The sequence below is a fragment of the Leptodactylus fuscus genome, chromosome 6 (assembly GCF_031893055.1).
Source record: "Leptodactylus fuscus isolate aLepFus1 chromosome 6, aLepFus1.hap2, whole genome shotgun sequence".
NCBI lineage: Eukaryota > Metazoa > Chordata > Amphibia > Anura > Leptodactylidae > Leptodactylus > Leptodactylus fuscus.
Genome location: NC_134270.1, coordinates 49,392,181 through 49,404,946, shown reverse-complemented (window position 1 = coordinate 49,404,946; position 12,766 = coordinate 49,392,181). Strand labels below are relative to the sequence as shown.

General features: G+C 42.7%; 2 protein-coding genes across 2 annotated transcripts in view; one reads left to right on the top strand and one right to left on the bottom strand.

Annotated features, from left to right (window-relative positions):
• ZBTB45 (zinc finger and BTB domain containing 45) overlaps positions 1 to 12,766 on the bottom strand; it is a 500,250-nt gene that overhangs the window by 315,293 nt on the left and 172,191 nt on the right. The gene's annotated exons all lie outside the window — the stretch shown is intronic.
• The window catches only part of LOC142210627 (uncharacterized), a 36,350-nt gene continuing 25,517 nt past the window's right edge, over positions 1,934 to 12,766 (top strand). Inside the window, exon 1 of the mRNA XM_075279913.1 lies at positions 1,934 to 2,011. The gene's annotated coding sequence lies outside the window, so the exon portion shown is untranslated. The remainder of the gene's footprint in view (positions 2,012 to 12,766) is intronic.

Here is a 12,766-nt window from a genome sequence, read left to right as displayed (position 1 = left end):
TTTTATTCCAATTTTTATCAGAATCAAAACAGTGAGAAAACGGCGGTTTGGCACTTTTGACTATTTTTCCCGCTACGGCATTTACCGAACAGGAAAAATATTTTATAGATTTGTAGAGCGGGCGATTTCGGACACGGGGATAAGTAACATGTATGTGATTCACAGTATTTAACTACTTTTATATGTGTTCTAGGGAAAGGGGGGTGATTTGTATTTTTAACTTTTTTTAAAAAAATTATATATTTTTTTCCTTTTTTTTTTTTTTAAATTTATTAGACCCCCTAGGGGTGCTGAACCCCAGGGGTCTGATCACTAATACAATGCATTACAATGCTAATGCATTGCAAAAAATCATCATTTCTTTTGCAGGCTGCATAGACCAGCCTGCAAAAGAAAGAGGTTGCAGACTGGCCGGGAGCCTTTAACAAGGCTCCTGGCAGTCATGGCAATGTGACGTCGGCCCTGGAGCTTGCTCCAAGCGCCGGCGATCACCGTCAAAATGGCGGCGCCCAAACGCCGCCGGGAAAATTGTGCCTCCGGCGCCTTTGACCTTAGCACCGGAGGGGTTAATGCCTCCGATCGATCCAGGGTCCGATCGGAGACATTAGCACCGGTTGTATACTGCTTAAAGCAGTAGACACCCGGCGGCTATGGCAGCCACCCGGCTCCCGGGTGGTCGCCATAGTTACACACCCGGCATGCGCCGTACTATTACGGCGTATGTCGGGAAGGGATTAACCCCTTGCGTGCCGGCTGCGTCCATTCAATCCTTTGAGTGCGTGCTATTCGAAACGGCAGTTTCGAATAGTGTTCGCTCATCTCTAATACTGATAGCTAAAAAAAAAATATGAAGTAGCGGGCACACAACTGCTCCATTCACATAAGAGTATTCAGGGGAACTTTTGGATCCCCATTTTTGTGATAGTCCCTGAGCTATCCTGTGGTTAGGAAATAAACACCATAATCATCATTAATGGGAAACCCATTGAGGTAGCTGTTTTATTTTCTGACACAAGGATGACAAGCTGACAAGGTGTCAGTGTGGAAAAATGTACAAATATTTGCAACAAGTACTAATGTTGTACAAATGCCCCTTATTCGGGTTGCAGGATTTAGGCTAGGGCTACACGGCGACTTTGACCATGACTCTAGCCACTTGACCAAAGAATGCCAGCTCGCCACGCGACTCTCTGACTTTTACTCGCTAACAGGTTGAGCCGTGTTCGACTTGAAGTTGCGGTTACTGCATACTGTGGTTCACAATGTGACTCCATTCACTAACTTTAGTGAAGACGTTGCAGGGCAACGCGGCGATTTTTGATCACGTCAGGAGTCACGGACAAAATCGCTGTCTAGTCCTAGTAAGATGTTTGTTACCCTAAGATAAGGAAAATTGACTTCTATCTATGGTGTTTTTGTCTTCAGATCTTGCCGTGGCCATGGTAAGATCTGAAAGCTTTATGTCCTATAGTGACTGGTGTCCATTGGATGGCCTTTAGTTATCGGTATGGACAGCAATGATTGGTATTATTACTGCGCTAATCTATGGTAAGTCACTAAGTGTGTAAAGCTGTCACATCATGTCTGAATGAAGAGAATACAAATCAGGAGAAAAATTCTAGAACAAAAAAATTCCAAAAATGTAATGAGCATTTGTGAGGTTTCAGAGGAGCAGAGTGGGGATCCATAGGTCAGCCAGCTGCAGAGACTCCTGTGTGTAGTGCTCTCCCCATACACAAGGCTCTCCTAGGAGTTTAGGCAGAACATCACTCAGGATCCTCTCATTACACGGACTACTTTCTCTGCAAGGAGCACGGCTACACACTGACGTTCGTGACGTGATCGCAACACACCCAACGGCAAGCGTTGGGCGCATCACCGAGCTCACATTTCTAGTCTATAGGCGGAAGGATCTCTATTCCCAGAATGTGGATCCGGAGTAGGTGAAGGATGCAGCTGGGAATGTTGTGTGGTGGCGGCGGTGGCTCTCGGACTTGGTGATGTGTGTGCGGTGAGTATGGCGATGCCGGATGCTCTTCCTCCCGCTACTCACCTGTCTTGTGCTCGGCGCCCCGTACTTGTACATTACCTGAGGGCTATAGGCGTTGAGCGGAGTGAGATGTCAGGCCCCGCCCCCGCCTGCTGCAGAGACAAGGCCCGGGTGTCAGGAGCGCTGTGCCTGCTCTGCCCATGTCACAGTGAGGAGCATCCTCCTGCCGGAGCATCAGCCCTGACACTGACAGGGAGTGCACACCCCCAGCGGGGCTCTCGTCCTGTATGGACTACACTTATACATGTCTATAGGTGTGCTATATATATATATATATATATATATATATATATATATATATAAGTCCATCACTTGTTCTATCTATATACCCACCTCTTATATATGCTGTTCTTCTTATATAACACAACTCCCCCAATTGTACTCTGTATCTATATAACCCTACCGTATATGTATAATAAATATATATTATATTCTACAACATCCCCAACTGTATTGTGTATCTGTATACCCCACCTCATATATGTATGCTACAACTCCCAAACTGCACTGATGATCTACATACCACACCTCCTGTATATAATAGTTATATATGTGTATTACAGCTCCTGCAAGTATACTGGGTATCTATGTACTGTGCCTCCTGTATATAATACTTATATATGTGTACTACAGCTCCTGCAACTGTGCTGGTTATCTATTTACTATGTATATCTATTCTATAACTCCCATAACTGTACTGGGTATCTATGTACTGTGCCTTCTGTATATAATACTTATATATCTATCCCATAACTGTACTGGGTATCTATGTACTATGCCTCCTGTATATAATACTTATATATCTATCCCATAACTCCCATAACTCTACTGGTTATCTATGTACTGTGCCTCCTGTATATAATACTTATATATCTATTCTATAACTCCCATAACTGTACTGGGTATCTATGTACTGTGCCTCCTGTATATAATACTTATATATCTATCCCATAACTCTACTGGTTATCTATGTACTGTGCCTCCTGTATATAATACTTATATATCTATTCTATAACTCCCATAACTGTACTGGGTATCTATGTACTGTGCCTCCTGTATATAATACTTATATATCTATTCTATAACTCCCATAACTGTACTGGGTATCTATGTACTGTGCCTCCTGTATATAATACTTATATATCTATTCTATAACTCCCATAACTCTACTGGTTATCTATGTACTGTGCCTCCTGTATATAATACTTATATATCTATCCCATAACTCCCATAACTCTACTGGTTATCTATGTACTATGCCTCCTGTATATAATACTTATATATCTATCCCATAACTGTACTGGGTATCTATGTACTATGCCTCCTGTATATAATACTTATATATCTATTCTATAACTCCCATAACTGTACTGGGTATCTATGTACTGTGCCTCCTGTATATAATACTTATATATCTATTCTATAACTCCCATAACTGTACTGGGTATCTATGTACTATGCCTCCTGTATATAATACTTATATATCTATCCCATAACTGTACTGGGTATCTATGTACTATGCCTCCTGTATATAATACTTATATATCTATCCCATAACTGTACTGGGTATCTATTTACTATGTTTCCTGTATATAATAGGTGATATATATCTGTACTACATGTATATCTCCCACAACTGTACTGGATATGTACATAGCACACCTATGTAAAATAGTTCATATAGGTATGCTACACCTCCAACAACTGAACTTTCATTCATATAATATATATATATATATATATATATACACACAATAGTAAGTACCTCTGATGTAAATTGGTATATATGTTTGCTACGACTGTACTCTCCATGTGTATACCCCCTCTTCTTTATCTATAATGGCTATATATGTATGCTATACCACGGACATAGACAATAGTTATTATAGAACTTCCCTAATTGTACATTGAATGTATACAGCACGCCTCTAGTTATATGTTCTACAACTCCTCAAGTGTACTGTGTCTATATATAATAGTTATATGCGGATGATACAACTCTCTCAACGGTTCTATGCATCTATATACCCCAATTTCTTTATGTTTAATAGTTCTATGTGTATGTTACACCCTGCTTGTACTTTGTATCTATATACCCCCAACTCCTATATATCTAATAATTATATATGTATGCTGGTACTATGTATCTGTGTGTCCCCCCAAGCTTCCATATATAGTAGTTTTATAGGTGTATTGCAATTCTTCTAACTGTACTAGATATCTGTATACCCCACTGTGCTACCTATGTATACATATATACACACTTATGCTACAGCTCTTCCAACTGTTCTTTAGTTATGTGATTATTTACCCCACCTTTGATGTTTATGTATGCTACAACTGTATATGATATATAGATCTTTAGTATTTGCGTACCCCACCTATATATAAATATATGTATTCTGCAACCCGCAGCTCTGACCTTTTCATTTGTAAGCTATGTGTCTGTTTCAGTTATTAGTTATACATGGTACTGTATATTCTAACTCCACCTCAGCTGTATATATGTATTCTATGTGAGCTCTAAAGACTAGGATGTGTGATGTAGACTGTGTCTTACCCTCCCTCACCTCTTTATATATAATAGAAATTAGGCCACGTCCCTTTCTGTTTAGGCCACTCCTCCTTGAAATGTAAAAAGTGTCACAGTTTTCCCGGCTATCACACTGACTATATTATTTCGGTGGTCCCATGACCGTGAGCAATACTGAGGACAGGTCCTATTCCTGACCACTTTGTGGCCTGCGCTCACTGACCTCAATGAATAAGTCCGTGGAGGGATGAGCGGTACGTAGATGTCACCTAGATCTTATATGTATGGCTCCTGAAGCCTGCACTTCATTCTACCCTCATTTTGTGCTCCCCTCCCCCTCTCTTAAAACGCCACCTGTCACTAGCTCAGTTTGGGTATTTTTGTGTATTAACTACTGTCTGGAAACTTTCATCTATGAGACTAGGGCTGTACAGTGTTGTGCGTTCCCTGACTTTGGAGGACCAAGCAGAATGAACACTACTTTATGTAAAACTACAGTCACGTGAACATATCTGGTCCTCAGACTTGAAAGACGGACAGATTGGTTGGTTTTTAACGGTTGTTTGCTTATGTTCCGTGTCCATTTTTGATGGCCTACTGTCATCAATTTTGGGTCCGGTTTTAATGTACCATAAAAAATAAAAGATGAATTTTTTTGACCTAACTCACTGATCACGTTTTTAGAAATGGACCCTTTAATTTTTTTATGGGGTCGGTGTGTCCGTCCATTTTTTCTGTCCATTAAAAAAAAAAAAAAAAAAAAAAACCTTATGGCCAATTTTCAATTTAGATTTTATTGTTTTTGTTAATAAATAAATTAATTAATTAATTGGCCACAGTGAGGAAACGGTCAGTCCTTGCTGTGGTTGGAGAACGCCTTCATAGGATATATCATTGGCTGAGCAGTCTTTGGGCTACGTCTTGTAATTTGGCGAGGCAGCATCGGTTTAACCCCTTCTATTGTGGGGACACCATATTTAAAGACCCGACTCGCGCAGACTAATACATGCGACATAAAAGTGCAGCAAACTTTCAGTGCCGGTATGTTGTGTAAATCAAGTTTTGTGCTAAAAGTCAATGGTCTTGTAATACATGTGATTTTCCTGGACTCATGGATAGACTGACTGTCAGCGAGGTTCAGCACATCGTATATGTGACTTTGGCCAAGTGGTCTTCAGCTGTTACAAAAGTACAACCCCCAGCTTGACCTGTCAGTATATGGCGCACCCTGGAAATACATGCCACAGCAGCCACCAGTGCAAGACATAACCTACAAAAGTCCCTTAATCTTGTGCTTGTGTTCCTCCTTTTCATCTCCTTCCATGATGTCCTCCCCACACCCCCTTCTCAGCGCCATCTGCTACCACTGGATGTTTGACATTCTTGTGTATTTATAACTGAAAATATCATTATATGAAAGCTTTTATACATGAATCAGATTAGAAGGAAAGGAAGTCTCCACTGTGGGTATAACAGAACATGGGTAAATACTGTGATGTAGATGCCAAGGGATCAGACCAATTAGTATATGTAAGACAAGGCGTCCTCAGCTAACATTCACTTTGTTTAGCTGTAATTATGCCGAGAACACATCAATGTACTCCAAGGAACAGAAGGGAAATAAGTTCCACTGCCGAGCACCTACACAGCAGCATTTGTCTATAAGAGACTTGTACATTAGTAAGTATGGCTTCTGTAATGGTATAGATGACTGTGAGGGCGCTATTAGACAGCTCGATATTCATGGCTATTATCAGCAAGGAGCGCTCCTAGAATCACTAATAATACCCTTGTCTAAGACATACTTTGTATCTGGATGCGGGTATAACTGCACTCAGTTTTGGGGCCACAGGTGCTTTCTCTCAGGATAAAGACACATAGTGGGGCCGATGTATGAAGACTCGTGTTACTAACACCATTCTTCATAGCCTCTGAGCTAGCATTAGGAACTGCATCATTTGCATGAGAATTCTGGTGGAAATGATGATTGGATTGATGACCACGCCCCCTTTTCAGGAAAGTGGCCAATGCAGCACAGAGTTTAACAATGCAAAAACATTAGCAATTTTTTTTTTGTACAAAATCACATCTGTGCCTTTCTATGTGCCTTCTATTTCTCATTACTGATGGTGAAGGAATGATGCAGCTCCCTTTGATAAAGAGGTGATCACAGCTTCCAGTCGCACAGTGAACTGGAAGTGGCTATAAACTTATTGACACCCACCGACATATAAACTTGGCATGCAGGTATATTCCAGGCACTTATGTTAATGATTACAGGATTTGGTCTAATTAGACACTGCGTCTTGCTACAGGAAGGAGTAAAAGTGCTTTTCCCTGCCCTATTGAAAAAGTTTTCTGAGGGTACTTTTGAGTAGTTTACGTCTTGGCAACAAATCGTTAAGCACTAGACATGCTTCTGCGTGCTCTACACCGTTTGCCGATTCTTAGACTTTGAGAGGGGACACATTGTTGAACTGAGACATGCAGGATGGTTGTTTTAAAGGGATCCTATCACTCAGACACAATTTTTTCTAGGTACCACATCAGAATAGCATTAAGAAAGGCTATTCTTCGCCTACCTTTTGTCGTCTTCTCCGTGCCGCCGTTCACCTACAATCTCGTTTTTTATCAGTATGCAAATAAGCTCTCTGTGTCTGTGCCTCGTATTGAAAGCGGCCATTTTCTCGTGGCCTGTGGGCATGCGCAGTCTGCTCTGCCCGAGGCCTAGAACTTACAAGCCACCGCTGGAAGAAGAGGATGAAGATGACGCTGCTGCCGAAGATGGAGGTGGTGCTGGAGAGAGTTCTCTCGCAGCATTGGGGACGCCCCCAGTACTGTTTCAGTGCTGGGGCCCGACCCCAGTGCGGCGAGAGAGCTGATTTGCATACCGAGAAAAACTGGGATTGTAGGCGAACGGCGGCGCGGAGAAGACGACGAAAAGTAGAAGAAGAATAGCCTTTCTTAAGGCTATTCTAACGTGGTACCTAGAAAAAATTGTGTCTGAGTGATAGGATCTAGAGATGAGCGAGTACTGTTCGGATCAGCCGATCCGAACAGCACGCTCCATAGAAAAGAATGGATGCACCTGGTACTTCCGCTTTGACGTCGGCCAGCCGCTTAACCCCCCGTGTGCCGGCTACGTCCATTCATTTCTATGCGAGCGTGCTGTTTGGATCGGCTGATCCGAACAGTACTCGCTCATTTCTAATAGGATCCCTTTAAGGAATTACCTGCTACTGTGGGTATGGAACTTATTGCATCATTCCCAAGAAGACTCATGGCTGTACTAGGGTGCAAATACTCAATACTTATGATCATGTGATGTTCAAGTTTTTCTTTTTTAATAAATTTCGAAAAATATCTACATTTCATTTTTTTTTCTGTCAAGATGGGGTGCTGAGTGTACATTAATGAAAAATAACGTTTTTGATTTTAGCGAATGGCTGCAATGAAACAAAGAGTAAAGGGGTCTGAATACTTTCCTTACCCCCACTGTATGTAGGCTGCTCTGACCTAACTGTGAGGAGCAGTAGCTATATGAGGGCACATACACAGGGAACAGGCTCCAGACAGATAAAGCAGACCACCAGCAGAGCCGATCATTTGTTGAACATTATTTGCACTAGAAAACTAGTACAAGTAATGGCAGAAATCTACTCCAGGCCAGAGCTGAGGCACATGGACCCCCTGAGATAACACGAAAATAGTTATTGTGCTTCTGACTCTGGCCTGGCCCTTCCCGAGGAGTGGCGTACTATATTCCTGGGTTTTTATAGCAGATGAAAGGCATTATGCAGTCATTTTAAAGAACAAATAAGAAATGTTCATTATGCGGAATAGTTACCGTATTTAGTAGAACAGAAATGTCGGGGTAAGTGACAGGATCTCCGTCATGGACCACAAGGCTTCCTAACAGTAGCCAGACACATACAACAGCTCTTGCTCTGCGTCATTGACCTCACACCTCTTTAGTGTAATATTTGGTACTTGGGCATATAATCTGGAGACATGTTAGGACTTGTTCCTGTTCCATGGTTTCCATTTTGTTTCCTTTACTCAACTTGATAAAAACATTAGAAATGGAGTCAGGAGTAAAGTGGTTCTGGATTTACAGGCGCCATAGGAGATTATATACTGAATATTTATGCTGCCGTTTGTGATCCTCTTTCAGTATAGCTAATAAGTGAACAAAGGCATCAGAGTGATCTCTTGTGGTAGACGTCCTGCCTCTTTGTCGCTGTGCTGTCAGTACTATATACAGAATCATACCTCATCTCCAAACTGTGTACAGCACGGGAAATATGGTTGTACAGAATACATTTTCCGCTTGGGATTCCCCTATATGCATGGGGCCTGTAGTAGGAATAGAAACATATCTTTTAGGTCTATGGGCTAGCTCACATGGGGCAAAATGGTCAGGATTTTGACGCAGAAACCACGTCAAAATCCTGCTGCCTCCCATTGAAATCAATGGGAGTTGGTCATTTTCTTTTTCCTTAAGCAAATTGTTCCCTTTCTCGGAAAAACAAGCGAGCCGCCCTTTTTTCAGGCAGATTCCGCGGCTGATTCAGCAGCGACGTCCACCTCACGACACCACCCTCCAGACTAGGCCCATTCATTTGGGCCTAATCCGGAGCAGAAAACCACGACAGAATGTGTTCACGCGGAACCCCGTGTGAGCTAGCCCTAAGGGTCCATTCACACTGAGTATTTTGGCAAGGAAAAAAATCAGGAATTAGGAAATGGTTTTTGGAGCATTTTTTGAGGCTTTTTTAGTTTTTGTTTTTTTTTCCTCCAGCACAGTGTATGGACCTTGAAAAAACCGCTAGCAGTTTTTCCTCATGGTTTCTGCCAATTCCTCATACAAATCTGTAACGAGGATTTTCTGCCTCCCATAAACTGCATTGGTTTTTGCAGGCGGAATCCGCCTGAAGGAAGCTTTTTTTTCCCACTCGCGGAAAAATAAAGCGAGTAGAACCCATAGAACTCTATGGGGAGGCATTTTTTCCACATGGATTCAGCGTCAAAATCAGCGCCCAAAAACTCTGTGTGAATGGACCCTAAAATGTCTCTAAACCAGGCATTTGGGGACTGCCAGATTCCCATTAAAGGGATCCTACCATTCAAACACTTTTTTTTCTGACTACCACATCGGAATTTCAACGAAGTACAGAGCATACTGCGCATGGTCGCATAAGCATCCACAAAAAAATGGTATTCGGCATCTGCAGTCGGCTCTGCCTGAGGCTTGATGGCAGAGCCGACTGTGCAGGCGTGTGACCCCAGCCGCAAGAAGACGTGAAGAGGCAGATGCTGAAGAAGATGGAGGCGTCGCTGGAGAGAGTTCTCTCGCAGCACTGGGAACGCCCCCAGTGCTGTTTGAGCGCTGAGGCCCGCCCCCAGTGTTGAGAGAGAACTCATTTGCATACCACCAAAAAACGGGATTACAGGCGAATGGCTGCGCGGAGAAGAATAGCCTTTCTTAAGGCTATTCCGATGTACACAAAAAGTGTTTGAATGATTGGATCCCTTTAAATCCCCCACTGATGCCAGCAGTGCTGCTTTGGTGGTTCAAGTGAGTGTGAGCAGAGAGACGCAGTTTGTGGGTGCTACCACTAGTGTATGGACACCAACCAATTAGATATTGTCCTATCCAAAGCTCATGGTGCCATCGACAACCCCTTTATTGCATATTCTAGCTTATATGCATTGAAACCTGATTGTACTTGTATATACTTGGCCCCAGGCTTCCTGGGTTTTGGCCGGGGTCTCATAAATGTGCAGTTTTGCTTTGCTGTTCTTTCGTTAATTGGATTCTTGGATGTTTTAGTAGGAACAGCAGTAATGGCTTTAAGGCAGAACATACCTCATCTGTAGCCTGGAACTTGTGCTTTTAGCCACATGGGTTAATTTCTTTTTTTTTTGAATGGAAAGACCCAAGTCTTTGCATTGTTGTGATCTAAGGATTTAGTCATTTAAAGTGGCTTTAAACACTTCAAAGCAGCAAAGCCTTTAATATGAGGCGGTCGGTGCGTCAGTCAGGTATAATGCTGGGTGGATGTCTACTTAAGGGCCACAATAAATACCAGTTCTAAGCTTTTTCTAGCATGGTGATCTAAGCATAATACTAGTCTGCACCGCTTACAATTGTATCACTGCTTTTACTTTTCTGCAAAACTTCTCCTCTTTTAAGCAGAGTAAAGCTCGGTCTCCGTGGTCACATTTAGTTGCCCATGAAGCTCAGATACAATAGTGACATTTCCCCTATCTACATATCACATGCATTTTCATTATTTCCATATGGAGGAAACAGTCATGGGGTGGCACGAGAGCTTTGCAGGAATTCTCACCTTGTCCGAGTTCTTACAGTTTTTCCATCCATAGGAAATATTGAGGTAGTGAACTAGTCATTCTAATGCCCGAGTATGCCCGGCCATATTGAAATCTTAAGTCTCTTAGGCTGTATTCAGACTGTGGTGCATTTGGGTAAAAAAAAAATGTGCTTAATGTGTCTGTAGTCTGAGGAAATCTCTGACTTCATATGTTATTTTGATCTATGAAAAGGATATGTAGATGGGTAAAATGTCACTATTGTATCTGCCTCATGCGCAACTAAATAAGGGTATGCATCCAAAACACAGAAGTGTGTATGGCCCTATTCACTTTCATAGGTGCAGTATGTAGTTGGGAAACCTCCATATACCTAGATTATTTAGAACAGTGAGTGAGAGAATCATTCATCTCCTGACCCATGTCCCCCAAGCCCTGATACCTTACAATAATGGCGGCAGGGATCGGCAGTCGTCGCTGCTGCCTACACAGGAGAAGCTGTTGAACAGGCAACAGGGACGATTGCCGGTCTCTGCTTTTGTCATTGTAAAGTATCAGGGATTTGGGAATAATGGTTTCTCCTGGATGCTGTTAATGTCACTTGTTTGTGGGGGCGCTAAAGAGGATTACACGCTGTGTGGGGCACTAATGGGGAATTACCCTGTGTGTTGGGGGATAAAATATGGAGGCCACTAATAGGGCATTATACTGCGTGCGGGGCAGTAATGTCCCATTAGTGTCCCACCCCCAGTATTATGATTCTTAATGCTTCTCACATAGTGTAATGCCACATTAGTGACCCCCACACAATATAATGCTTCTTAGTGATTGCAGGATAAAGAGGGTACGTGTCCACAGCCCGGCTTCCTTAAAATGTAACTTTTATTACATGAAAAACGTCAGGATAAAAATACAGATGATGTGCAAAAGGTAGAAAAAACACAAAAATAAAAGGACGCAACTAATGCCACATTAGTGACCCCACACAATATAATGCTTCTTAGTGATTCCCTGTACAATGTACTGCAGTACATTGCATATAGATGCTCTCTGTGTTATAGGGAATGGCAGCCAAGAGGCGGTGGATTGGCCTGACTCTCAGTAATACAGGTGGGGCCATGGAAGTGATGTAGCAGGTGCAGCTCCTGCCTGTTAGTACAACACTGAGTGTTAAGGGGGAGACCCTTTGTTCACATCTGCGATCGGTATTCCATTCAGGGAGTCTGCATGGGGACCCCCCCCCCAAACGGGATACAGAACGCAACTGCAAGCGGTGTGCAGTAAAAGCACACGGACCCATAGACTATAATGGGGTCCGTGTGCTGGCAGCGCGCTGCCTGCACGAATCATGCGGACAGGAAAGTAGATTGTGAACTACTTTCCTGTCCACATGATCCCTGCGGAGATCTGGCGGCAAGCACATGGACCCCATTATAGTCTATGGGTCCGTGTGCTTTCACTGGCACACTGCTTGCAGTTGCGTTCGGTATTTCGTTCGGGGAGTCCTCATGTGAGGCCTTAGCTAATGTATATAGTGGGAAGCTCCGCTGTTTGCCATCTGGTCTGATCCTTTGTTCCCTCAGAAGAGAAGCAGTGCCCAGTTCTCTGCCAGTGATTTCTTCTCAGCTGATCTGTGATAGTTGGGGGCAGATAGTACTACATACAATATGTCACTATATAGCTGGGGTACAGCCCATATCTCTTACCACGTCTCTATTCAGTTCTGCTATAAATAAAGGGTCAGTGGGTATCTGAGGGAGCAGAAAAAAAGCAGTTATATCAGCCCTCTTGGCACTTTAGAGAACTTCTGGGTGTCCAAGTTAAAGGGGTCTCTATGGCTATGATATTGA